This window comes from Scyliorhinus canicula, chromosome 17, assembly GCF_902713615.1.
Source record: "Scyliorhinus canicula chromosome 17, sScyCan1.1, whole genome shotgun sequence".
Taxonomy (NCBI): Eukaryota; Metazoa; Chordata; class Chondrichthyes; order Carcharhiniformes; family Scyliorhinidae; genus Scyliorhinus; species Scyliorhinus canicula.
The window spans coordinates 24,458,051-24,470,617 of record NC_052162.1 but is presented as its reverse complement, the minus strand read 5'-3'; the positions used below and the strand labels follow the sequence as shown (position 1 = coordinate 24,470,617).

General features: G+C 49.6%; 1 protein-coding gene across 4 annotated transcripts in view; it reads right to left on the bottom strand.

Annotated features, from left to right (window-relative positions):
• Positions 1 to 1,111: 1,111 nt before the first annotated feature.
• Positions 1,112 to 12,567, bottom strand: part of c17hxorf65 (chromosome 17 CXorf65 homolog) — an 81,262-nt gene continuing 69,806 nt past the window's right edge. For 3 of the 4 annotated variants that reach the window (XM_038776003.1, XM_038776001.1, XM_038776004.1), the window contains one exon: positions 1,112 to 1,426. The gene's annotated coding sequence lies outside the window, so the exon portion shown is untranslated. Of the gene's footprint in view, positions 1,427 to 7,709; positions 7,777 to 12,567 lie in introns of all 4 variants that reach the window. The other variant, XM_038776002.1, reaches the window with a different exon arrangement.

The window sequence follows — 12,567 nt, the reverse complement described above, 5'->3', positions numbered from 1 at the left end:
GAGGCCCCCAAGCGTGGAGGCCTGGATCAATGATATGGCGGGGTTCATTAAATTGGAGAAGGTGAAATTTGCCCTGAGGGGATCAGTACAAGGGTTCTTTAGGCGGTGGCAGCCTTTCCTGGACTTCCTGGCGGAATGGTAGGAAATAGGCCGGCAGCAGCAGCAACCCGGGGGGGGGGGGGGGGGGGAGGAAGGCTGGGGGTTTGGATCGGTGGGAGGGAGAACTGTGTACATGGGGTTGTGGGATGTGGCGGGTGATATCTCTTTCTCTTGTTGTTTGGGTGTTCTTTTGTTTTTTTCTTTTGTTAGTAGTTGCTTTTGAAGTTGGGTGGGCATTGTTCTTGAGGTGTTACCATGGTTGTTTTGTTAATAGAGTTCAGATGTTTATATTTTGTAAAAATTTCAATAAAAGTTATAAAAAAAAAAAATTCATGAGGGAGGGATGCAACCCTTTCCTGAGGCACCCACTCTGCCCTTGCAGCTTGGTTTCTCATGGGACCCCACCCAGGAACCTCAGTTTCCCCCAATATCCCCCTCAGGGGTGAAGCGGCCAGATTCACACTTCTGTAAACCTGCTGTAAATGACGGCGGCGTGACGTGATGCTGGTGCCTGGTGAATATTCCATGAGGGGTGAAGATCTGGAGAGAATGCTCGCTGATGACATGCATTCATGAGCGAAGCATCTCAGGCTCCCCTTGTGGCATCTTTTGCCGCCATTTTACCACCCCTCCTGCCTCCCAGCCCGTCTCCAATGGGCTGTTAAAATCCCAGCCACTGTTTGAAGAATTAGTCATAACCCTGGTCCTCTGTTCACACTCTCTGCAGTCCCCCTGTCTGAACACATAAATAGGTGGCAACCCTATTGAACTTAATAATAATAATATACATATTGAACTGAATTTGTCCCTTTAGCAGATGAATCTTCATCTCAGATGAATGACCCAAGGACTACCTCTCTGGCAGACAAGATTCTCTTTGTGTGTTGTGCTTGGATGCAATAATGAAATCCTAGTCTGGTTCTCAAAGGCTTAGTAACCAGCTGAGCGCACACAGATGGATCCCATGTTTCAAACTCACTCCTTGACAGGAAACTGAACTTCTGACCAAAGCTGAGAGGTGAGAGCAGTGTTTGTATTCCTCAGCTGCAGCCTCAGGCTGCATGTTTCATTCCCTAATATCACCCTGATTGAATAAACAGTCCGCGGAAAAGATGAAAAGAAAAGCCTCTCAATCTTCGCTTTGCTTACTTCTGCCAAGACTGTTTGATGTTGTGAGCAGAGTTGTAATGAATTACTGGAGCTCTTGACTGTGATGCTTTTGGATGCTCCCAAGATCCTCGTTTAAAGCAGGGCCTCTTATTTATGGTTTGCAACAATAGAGTCTTATCGGGACCCTCAAAGATGAATTCCAAAATTCCAACTCGACCTGGGAAAAAAAAACATAAAACGCAAACGTTGTTTTCAAGCACAACTAATCCGTTGCAAGCTTGCCACAAACAAATAAAATGATCCATTGCATTTTGCCATACAGCAAATGGAGACCTCTCCACTTTGGCAAAAAATAGATTCTTACTGACTGATTCAATTAATCGTCCAATATCAGCACTCCCTTTCTTGACTTATTGCGATTTCTCAAAAAAAGCATTTATTTATTTTAAAAATCCAACTTTTGGCATGGATCAGAGTGCCTCCCTCTGGTTAGCTGCACAGCTGATTCACTTCTGGGTCTTTATGTGTCTGAATGGGGTGGATCCGAGATTAATAAATCTGGTTGAAAGCAGAATTAGTACTGTCACTGAAAGTGCGTTAAGACTGGTCCTTAGTTGAAAATTATATTTGAGGAACCTCATATGGCTTTCAGTGGCCACTTTATTTGCAGCACGTTTGTTACGATCCCAGCTGATGCTACCACTGGACAGTAATGGAAGCCTGGCTCAATCGATCGCAAATTCTAATTATTTGGAAACCTGGATGAACAGTCCCTGGGCTGCCAATTAACATTTAACAAAAGAATAAACTGTTTATTAAACAGGAAAAGCTTAACTGTAATACACTACTCTACTCACCTTCACAAGTATATGCAGATTGATAAGGATTATGGAAGTTACAAAATATCTCAAATTCTAATGTTCTCGGTTAGTACACAGTCCTTGTAAACCAATAGGCAAAATGTAGTCAGACACACCACGCTCTGAAATCAAGTGTCAGATGCCAGCCAATATAACTTCCACGGATTTCTCATCAGATCAGCGCCCCCCCCCCCCCCCTCCCTGCCCCCACCTCCCCCTGATGTTTATCATTCTGTGAGTCAACTGCTGAATCTGACTCCCAGACGAGAGTTTCCTAAATCCACTCTCAAAAAAACACACCTTGGAATAATTTCCCAAACAACGTTTCCTCTCAGACGCCTTCACCAAGGATCCACTTCCAGGATTTCAATCGCTCCTTTCAGCATTCCTCTGCCTTGGATTGCTATGTGCATTCAATCTTCCACACAATCTTTCCGGAACCCAACCATGCCGACAGAACACGACTGCTTCGCAGGCCGTATTAAGATGTCACCAAAATGTTGATTTACCCCTGATGTCTGACTTCTCACTTTAAATCTGGTTCCTACAGCTGTCTCCTTAGAGACACTTTCTCTGCCTTTTAGTTTAACTTTACCCAACAGAACCTTGTACAACTTCTTGTTCTTTGCTCCTTTAACAAATCTGCTCCCTTGTCCTGACCTAATTGTCCTGGGTCCAACTTAAAAATAAACTCAAAAGTTTTTTCTAACCTACGGCCGCCCCATTACTAACCAAGAACCCAGTTTTCCTATAAACCTTGGGCACGATCTAACGGAAACGTTTCTAAGTATGGTAGCAACCAGGCGCTGCCGCGAGCTTCCCAAGTGGTTGGCCCAGCAAGGCCGTCACTGGTATCAAACATTAATTGGTCCACAGGCCCCACAGGCATCACGCCACAAGTAACTGTCCCGCCGGCTGATGATTGGGGCTGCGCTCACCGCCCCCCCCCCCCCCCCCCCCCCCCGCTAACGAAGGGGAACAGCATTTAAACTGATCCCGCAGAGGTAATGCCACACAACAGGCAGCCATGCCACCAAGGAGACCGACTCCGAGCTTTGGGGAGTCCGACCAGGCCTCCAGCTGGATGCGGCAGAGTCGGAATGGGATACCCTGTTCCCCCGAGGGGCTTAGTGGGTCAGCCACAGGGCAGCCAGTGCTGGCTGGGAGGAAGTGGCGGCAGCCATCAGCGCAGGGAGCGCGACCCAGAGGACCGCTACACCGTGCCGCAAAAAGCTGAATGACATCCACCAGGAGGCCAATGGTTGAGTTGGCATCTGCTCCTGGCACCAGTCCTGCCTGTCAACCCACCACCTTTTTCTGACAACCATGCGCCTTGCACCGTCTCTACCCAGTACCATGCTGTGCCCACCCCATCCATGTCCAGCATTGATGCTTACCCATGCCACCCCCCCCCCCCCCCCCCCCCCCCCCCTTCCAGTGCCTGCTCTGTGCAGTCCATAATGCCCTCTGTGTCCCGCAGGAAAGACTGGCTCATAACAGATGGGAGAAGGCCCGGATGGGCGGCGGGGTGCCGGACATCAGAGTCCTCACCCCCTACGAGGAACGGGATTTGGAGGTTGTGGCGGTGGCCAGGAACGGATTGGTCACCAACGTTGAGATTGGTCTGCGCCGCAGAGGTGGGTAACCACTGGCCCCCACTCAGAAGACCAATCACATGTGAGTTGAACCTGCCAGCATGTTAATCCTTTCCCCCACTGACCACATGTCTATTCTCCCACAGGATCTCCATCTGCTATCGCTAGCCCAACCGGGGTGGTCCTCCCCATGGTCCTTTCCCAAGGGAAGACCACGGAGGAGAGCTCCGAGAATGACCACAATGGTCAAGGCACAACCATCACCCGCACCCTCCACCAGCGCAGAGACACGGTGGGGAAAAAGTAGTGGACAGGCTTCTGGGGCACATTCTGCACCACACAATTGTTGATGCTCATCGCATGCAGTCAGCTACCGTACACTGCACATTTGTTTGGGTTGTGGGGGTGAGACCCACGCAGACACGGGGAGAATGTGCAAACTTCACACGAGCAGTGATGTGGGGCCGAGATCAAACCCGGTCTTCAGCACCGTGAAGCAGCAGTGCTAACCACTGCGCCATTGAGCCCCCCCTTTCTTTCTGAATCCGAACACCGTCATTAATAACATCTGAGTTCTTTTTCCCATGAACTTTTTTCATAATTTTCCATGTAGTTGAACCCACCACGCTATGTGCTAACCTGCTTTATTTCCCATTAACCATTATACTTGCTGTAGTTTTACCCATCCCTTCCACCCACTTTCAAGTTTAAAGTCCTTGTGACCATCCTATTTATCCTTTCCACTGGAACACTGGTCCCAGATCGGTTCAGGTGGAGACCATCCCAACAGATCCCTCCTGTCCCAATACTGATGCCAGTGCCCCATGAAATGGAACCCCTCTTTCCCGCACCACTTCTTTAGCCACATGTTTACTTCCCTAATTTTCTCATCCCTATGCCAACTCGCACATGGCTCGGGTAGCAATCCAGAGATTATAACCTTTGAGGGCCTATTCTTTAATTTCATTCCTAGTGTCTGATAATCCTTCAATGGGTCCTCTTTCCTAGTCTTCCCCATATTGTTTATCCCAACATGGACCACAACAACTGGATCCTCCCCCTCGCACTCCGCATTGGTCAGCGGTTTCTGTACTGGCGTCTTTAGCCAGGTCCTAAGCGGGTACCCCTTATCACACAAGAGCCAACCAGTCACCGTGGCATGTCCCTTGAAGATGCTGGGGATCTCCAAGTGTCCCAGGATGTAGCTGCCATGCACATTTCCTGGGAAGCTTGCACACACAAGTCGCACACAAGTTGGACATTCAGGGGTTGGAACCCCTTCCTGTTGATACAGGGTGTTCCCTGATGCCCTGGTGCGCACACGGTGACATGCGTGCCACCTATTACTCCCAGGACCTGGGGCATCCCGGTGATGGTGGAGAATCCTGCTGCCCAGGCATCCTGTTGGGCTTGGTCAAGGTCAAAGTTTATATAGTCAGCTGCCCAGACAAACAGGCCATCCATGACTTTGCAGAAGCGCTTGTGGGCTGTTGGTTGGGATACACTGCTCAAGTCCTCGCTCGAACCCTGTAATGATCCTGAGGTGTAAAGGTTCAGGGCTGCGGTGACCTTGACGGCCACCAGGAGTGGGTATCCACCTCCTCCATGTGATGCCACATCTGTAACGACATGGCATAAGTGCCGCACCATCCCCTTGCTGAGGCAGAGCCTCCTGCAGTACACGCTGTCCGTCATCAGGGCAGCACGGTAGCTCAGTAGGTAGCACTATTGCTTCATAGTGCCAGAGTCGCAGGTTTGATTCCCAGCTTGGGTCACTGTGTGTGTGGAGTCTGCACGCTCTCCCCGTGTCTGCGTGGGTTTCCTCTGGGTGCTCCGGTTTCCTCCTCCTTGTCTCGAAAGACGTGCTGTTTGGTGAATTGGATATTCTGAATTCTCCCTCTGTGTAACCGAACAGTGCCAGAATATGGCGACTAGGGGCTTTTCACGGTAACTTCACTGCAGTGTTATGTCAGCCTACTTGTGACAATAAAGATTATGTTATTGTTATCTGACCGAATGACCAGTGATGCCTGTACACCTTGGGCTGCCTCTGGCCTCCCCCTCTGGGTCCCCCTCTGGCCTGATGGGTGGCCGGGTCCTCAGGATGTGGGGCAGGGCCCTGCACATGGGCCACCACCTGAAGCCTGTGCAGACGCTGCTGCTGCGGCCTTCTCCAGTGTCCGGACTGCCAGCAGCACCACGCGGGCGGCTTCCGCGGGGTCCGAGATATCATCCATCCCGCGTAATATCTGTAAGGTTTAGGAGAGGGTGTGAGACTGACAACCAGCGGTGTCTTCCACCCTGTGACCCTCCATTCTCCCTCATCTCAGCAACCCCCCCCCCCAGTCCCTGCCACCCGACACGCCCTGTTCACGCACCCCCGGCTGCAACAGGAGCCCCTGCTCACCGGACCCCACATCCTGTATCCCAGACACCTGCACGTAATTGTCCTGATCGGGCGCTAGTCCCCTCCCTTGTGCAGACACCCACCCTCTGGTCGCCACGATGACCCCGGTGGAGGGTCCAGCCCCTGGATATTCGGGTGTTGGCCGCTGTGTCTACGGTGTTGCCTTCCGCAATGTGCAGGCACAGTGTCCAGGTATCACGTTCTGACTGGGATGCTGGGCAATAACTCCCACTTGCTACATGGCACGCCTACCCAAGGGGATCCACTTGGGAGGTGTGAAGTGCTCACTTAACCACGATTGCCAATTCCCTGTTAGAAATAGCCTTCAGCTGCGCAGCCAGAGGCCTCCGGGGTCAGTGGGAGTTATTGGTGTGCGATGGGGCAGACAGGTAGAGGCTGGGATTGCCCCTGGAATGGGAGCACACGATCCAGGGGGTGGCATGGTGGACACGCGGGTGCTGAAACACCCACCTCCACCCCGCCCCCACCACCAACGGTGAGACACTCCAACCGAGACTGGCCCCTGATGGGCTGCTCCCCACCCTTAGCGCCGGGGCAGAAACCCCCAGTGCCCCCGGGCTCATTGCCCGGGAGTGAAGATGGTTATTCACCACCTTGGATCCCCACGCAGCCCGTCCGCCAACTTCATTTTTTCAGAGGGTTTACTAATTGGTGTCCGACCACTTGCTGGGGAGGCGGTTAGATCACGTGTACTCCTTAGATAGGGGGTGGCTCCCGTTAATTAGGCGTGGTTTATTTAAATGAGAACAAAGTACCACAGTGAGCAGGTTTAGCCACGTGTTTTGCCGGCACGCGCAGTGCTGAGATATACACGGCTATAAAACGTGACTCGTGTTTGATAAGGGGCTCAATGGAAAACACGCGGGCGAGGACGCACAGAGCCCCATTTGTACACTGACGAGCACCAGATCTCCGAGTCACCTCAAGCCCAAATGGACAATGGGAAGGTCCCCGCACCCCCACCTCATGCAGGGCATCTCTGGCCCAATCGCAACCGTGTAGAAAATGCCAGCTTCGTGCCTTGGCAGTGCCAACCTAGCACCCTGGCAGATCCCCTGCCAACTGGAAGTGCCCCCTGGTCATCTTGGTAGTGCCAGGCTGGCACCCAAGTGTCACTGCCAGCCTGCCAGGGTGCCAGACTAGCAGTACCAGGGTGCATAGGTGGCATCAGCAGTACCAGGATACCATCCTGCCCAAAGGGCATGCACGTGGCGGCCCCTGATCCCCTGGGTGACCCCCATGAGTGCCATTCCATCTGTTAAAAAGTGGTCCCACAATAGGCAGTATTTACATTGCAGAGTCTTGCGAGATCACGTTAGATCTCGCTCGGCATTTTGAGCTGGGTAGATCTCGAGAGCGGGTTCTCCCGGTTTCTATCAGCTTTGCTGTGCCATGGCAAGCTACTTTTCAGGAGCAGCGGGGCCGTTTTTGGCATCTCCCACAATCTACCGGCCTTGTCGGGCTCTCGCTTGAGCACAACGCGGCCATTAAATCATGCCCTAAGTGCAGGTTAAACCAATCAGAAACTCCCCAGGGCCCAAAAAAGTGACAAGTATAGTTAGATAGTGGTTAGGAACTCACCGACAGAGCCGAGATGAAACTCCCAGCCAAACCCACCTGAAATGACACGTAGAAATGTTTCCATTCGATCGCTCCCCTTAGATTACGTAAAAATACCTGTTTCCTGACAGAATCATAAAATCCAGTCATTGCCTCACTCCAACTTTAAACAATAAAGAGCTGTGTTACTTTAACCCATTATACTATTTCCTCTATTTTCCTATTATGAATTCTGTGTGAGGTGGAGGATATTAATACAGTGGAATAACAGACTCCACCTTAAACATCCAATGCCATCGTCAAGCCTTCCCTTCTTTACTCGATAGGGCTGCTTTATTGAATGTGTGCTCCCAGTAGGGAGTCTCACCACCCAATAGTGCCTATTGGGAAACCTCTCTTGATGGACAGAACATCAAGGGAAGGTATCAATATGGCCTGAGGAGTGCCCCGAATACAGATTCTGTTCGTCCCAACAACGTGCCTCAGTTGTAACTTCCAAAGAGCAATAGTACACCAGTGTGAAAGCGTTTCACCTTCTACTCTAACCACCCTGTGACATGCTTGGCAAAATCACTGATTTGCTGCAGGTTTGGTGCTATCGGTCTCAGAGCTTGACTGAAACCATTGAACTTATTTAATTTCATATCATCTATGACCCTTTCAGCCAGCGGACATTGGGGTCTTTAATTCTCTCATTCTAGGGTGGACTTGGATTGATGTTCCAGTGGCAGTATTTCACATTTAACCACAAAACCAATTTGCCAATGTATAAGCCAAATGTTGTGAATGCTGGAAGTCAAATGAAGTTTAAATTACTTGATGGATATTCTCATGGCTTCGATGAGTTCTGGCCAGTTCTGGTGATATTGAAAGCATAGCGGTTGTGCATTTCTATGATTACGTTCTTTGTGGATATGCAGAATAATGAATAGCTGAGTCCCAGGAAAACTAAACAAGTCCTTGTGTATTCTCCAACACCTACTGATTGCAACACAAAGGTAGCACTTAAGGGGAGGCGGTGGTGCAGTGGCATTTGTAATGTTTTTGTCAGATGGCCTGATTTATATTACAAGAACACTTGTAGCTAAAGCTGTAAACAATTTATTAACATGAACTGTGGGTCAACTATTTACAAAGCAACAGATGAATAACAGTATGAACATGCACAAACAATCTCTCTCTTCCTTGCTTTCCAGTCAGTCTGAGGTCACCTGATTCTAACATTCACTTATCACGCAGCACGATAGCACAGTGGTTAGCACAATTGCTTCACAGCTCCAGGGTCCCAGGTTCGATTCCCGGCTTGGGTCACTGTCTGTGCGGAGTCTGCACGTTCTCCCCGTGTCTGCGTGGGTTTCCTCCGGGTGCTCCGGTTTCCTCCCACAGTCCAAAGATGTGCAGGTTAGGTGGATTGGCCATGCTAAATTGCCCTGAGTGTCCAAAATTGCCCTTAATGTTGGGTGGGCTTACAGGGTTATGGGGATAGGGTGGGGGTGTGGGCTTGGGTAAGGTGCTCTTTCCAAGAGCCAGTGCGGACTCGATGCGCCAAATGGCCTGCTTCTGCACTGTACATTCTATGAAATAACTAGTGAGACTCCTAGTGGTCAGACGGTGAATTACAACACAACCATGATATCACTCCATCCCCTTTCCTTTGAAGGAATAAATTAATACATCACCATCAGTATATTTTCAGGTGATATCATGTGAGTCAAACAGTATTTTATTTTAATTTCTAAAACTGGTTTAACAAAATATATATATATATCATATATTACACAAGAACAGGAAGCATAGAATGTACAAATAGTCAAAATCTATAAATTGAGTCTATCAGGTTTTCTTCAGACTCTGGTTGATCTTCTCAAAGTTTGACCTTGCTGCTCAGAACTTGTAGATTCAATGTTCTCCACCACATTCACATGCTCAGGAACTGCTGAACTATCTGACACTGCAGCTGACATTGATTCTGACATAGATTCGTCATCCATCATGTTGTGAAAATCTTTTCTGGTTTTCAAGAGTGCGCAACGATTTCTTCTTAGAACTAACCCTTTGTGTCTGTATATTGTACCAACGAGGTGCTACATCTTCAAGTACATTGGCTTTTCTTGACCAAGTGCCTGAATCTTCTACGCTCACAATGCCATCACTGCTCAGAGGTGGTAAAGTTCTGGGCACTCTATCATAGAACTGCTTTTGGTTTGCTTTAATGTTTTGCAATTCCTGCAGTACCACTGCATTCTCCTCCTTTTGCCCCAAGTATGCAACTTCTATACATGAGTAACTCTGCTGGCGATCTACCATGTGACAATGGTAACACTTTGTAACGTGATTTCATGAGGTATGGATCAGATTGGCTTTCCATTTCTTTCTGTAATGTTTGTTTTACACTATGTACACTTTTTTCACAAGGATCTTTGGGATCCATGCCCATACGAGCATAATCATTTTTTGTTCCACACGTACCATGGGATTTACCCCATTGGTAGGTTCTTCTACCTTCTCGATAATTTATGGTTTTGGGTGGTAGGGTAGAAATGAGATTGACATGCAGATCTACATCTTCAGAAATTTCACTACTAATAGTTTGTATTGGTGCCTTAGTTAATGCATCTTCTTCAAATTGTATCTCATTGGCGAACGGTAGTGCACTAAAATCAGTGAACGCATGGTTGAATTTGCTGATCATATTCTCAGAATCATTCTGGTGAAGCCTTGTTGGGAAGAAACTGGGCCGGGATCTCCCCTACCCGGCGGGGCGGGGGGTCCCGGTGTGTTGGAGTGGCGTGAACCACTCCAGCACCTTTAGGGGCCAGGCCACCGCGGGGGCAACCCGAGGGGTCAGATCGCCCCACGACCCCCCCGCAGGACCCCGGCGCCTGCCCGCGCCGCCAATCCCGCCGGTAAGGTAGGTGGTTTAATCCACGCCGGCGGGAGAGGCTTGTCAGTGGCGGGACTTCGGCCCATCGCGGGCTGGACAATCGTCGTGGGGGGCCCACCAACCGGCGCGCCGCGATTCCCGCCCACACCGAATCTCGGGTGGCGGAGAATTCGGGACACGGCAGGGGCAGGATTGACGCCGGCCCCGGGCGATTCTCTGACCCTGCCGGGGAGGGGGGGGGGGGGGGGGGGGGGGGGGGGTCGGAGAAGCCCACCCCTGGTTCACAGCACTTAAATTAAACTGAAACATGTTTTTCTGCGCAAAGACAAAATTCACAATGCAGGATGATGTGATCACTGAGTATCCTCAGATGTTTGTTGAAATCGGCAACCGGATTCAAGGTCAAAGGGTTCAGAGGAGAGCAAGCTTACTGCAAGCTTTGTCCAGTAGCCTATGCTCAAAGGGTGGAAGTAGAACAAGAGTTTGTGGTGATCTCTGTGAGGGGTTTCCAGGATGGAATGTGTAGTGATTACAAAGATACACAAAGCTCTTTTGATGAGCTAAACTAATTTTATTAACGCTACTAAATTTACGTTCGACATTTATCTGCCAAATGTCTATCTGCAACCTGAGTTTGACAATGAGGCCAAGTCATATTTGACTATTTACAAACCCACGGATCTTTTTCAGTTTCTTTGGCTGCCATCTGGCTTTTCTTAAGCCCCCGGATGTTTTCAAGGGGTAATGAATCAAATTTTGCAAGGAATTCGGGGAGTAATTGTTGATTGGTTATTTTGGCTCCAAACAGGCAGACCCATGACGAGACCGAAAAAGTTGCCGCAACGTTTGGAACAGCATGGAGTTTGGGCGAAAGCACACAAATGTGAAATGCTACAGATCCCTGTAGAGTATATGGGTCACAGGGTAGGCAAGGGTGGGTTGCATCCTACCAAGAGTAAGGTTCAAGCAATGAGAATTATGCTACACCCTCAGGGTCTCTCTGAGTTCAGGGGCTGGATTCTCCGGTCCCCCAGCCGTGTGTTTCTCGGCGGCGCCCAGTTCTCTGGTGGCGGGTTCTCTCCTTCCGCCGCTTCTTAATGGGATTTCCCATCCAAGCCACTCCACACCACCGGGAAACCCATTGGCGGGGGTGCGCTGCCAGCGGGAAAAGAGAATCGCAATGGCCGAAGAATTCTGGCTCAGGTCTTTTTTTTTGCGTTTAGTAGATTTATACGGTAAATCCATACAATTGCATGCAATTGAGGAAAGGTGCTCCATAGAACCGGACAAGGGAGTGTGACAAAACCTCAGGTTGTGTGAAAGTCACTTTGTAGATGCTGGTATATTGCAAAAATATGAAGTTGTCATGTGATGCCTCTCCATATTGAATAGGTGCTGTGATCTCTCATGTGTTGGTCAATGGTGAGGAGAGACCAACTGCATTTGCCTCATGCCCCCGCAGTGTCGGTGAGGGGAATTTGATGGAATGTTAAACATTTGTCTTTGATTTTTGGAGTAAGAAGATTTCATAGAATCTCTACAGTGCAGAAGGAGGCCATTCAGCCCATCATGTCTGCACAAACCCTCTGAAAGAGCAGCCTAAATGGGTCCACTCCCCCTGCCCTATTACCGTAACCCCATCTAACCTGCACATCTTTGGACTTCGGGAGGAAACCGGAGCACCCGGAGGAAACCCACACAGACACGGGGAAAAAGTGCAAACTCCACACAGTCACCCAAGGCTGGAATTGAACCCGGACCCCTGGTGCTGTGAGGCAACAGTGCTAATCACTTGCCACATTGCAGCTCCCGAAAACTGTAGAGTCAAAGTTTCACAATCAAAATCGATCATGACCCGTTGACGGCTATTTTGAACCCATGTCTCCAGTATCCACTTTAGCTGCAGTCAGAATGTAGAAATGGGCATTGATTTTGTCTGCTCATCAGTAAGACATTAAGTGGAGACAATCAGAAGAGCATTGTAATTCTGATGTGATGTCCAAATTACCATCCCCATCAAAGGTACAGCCA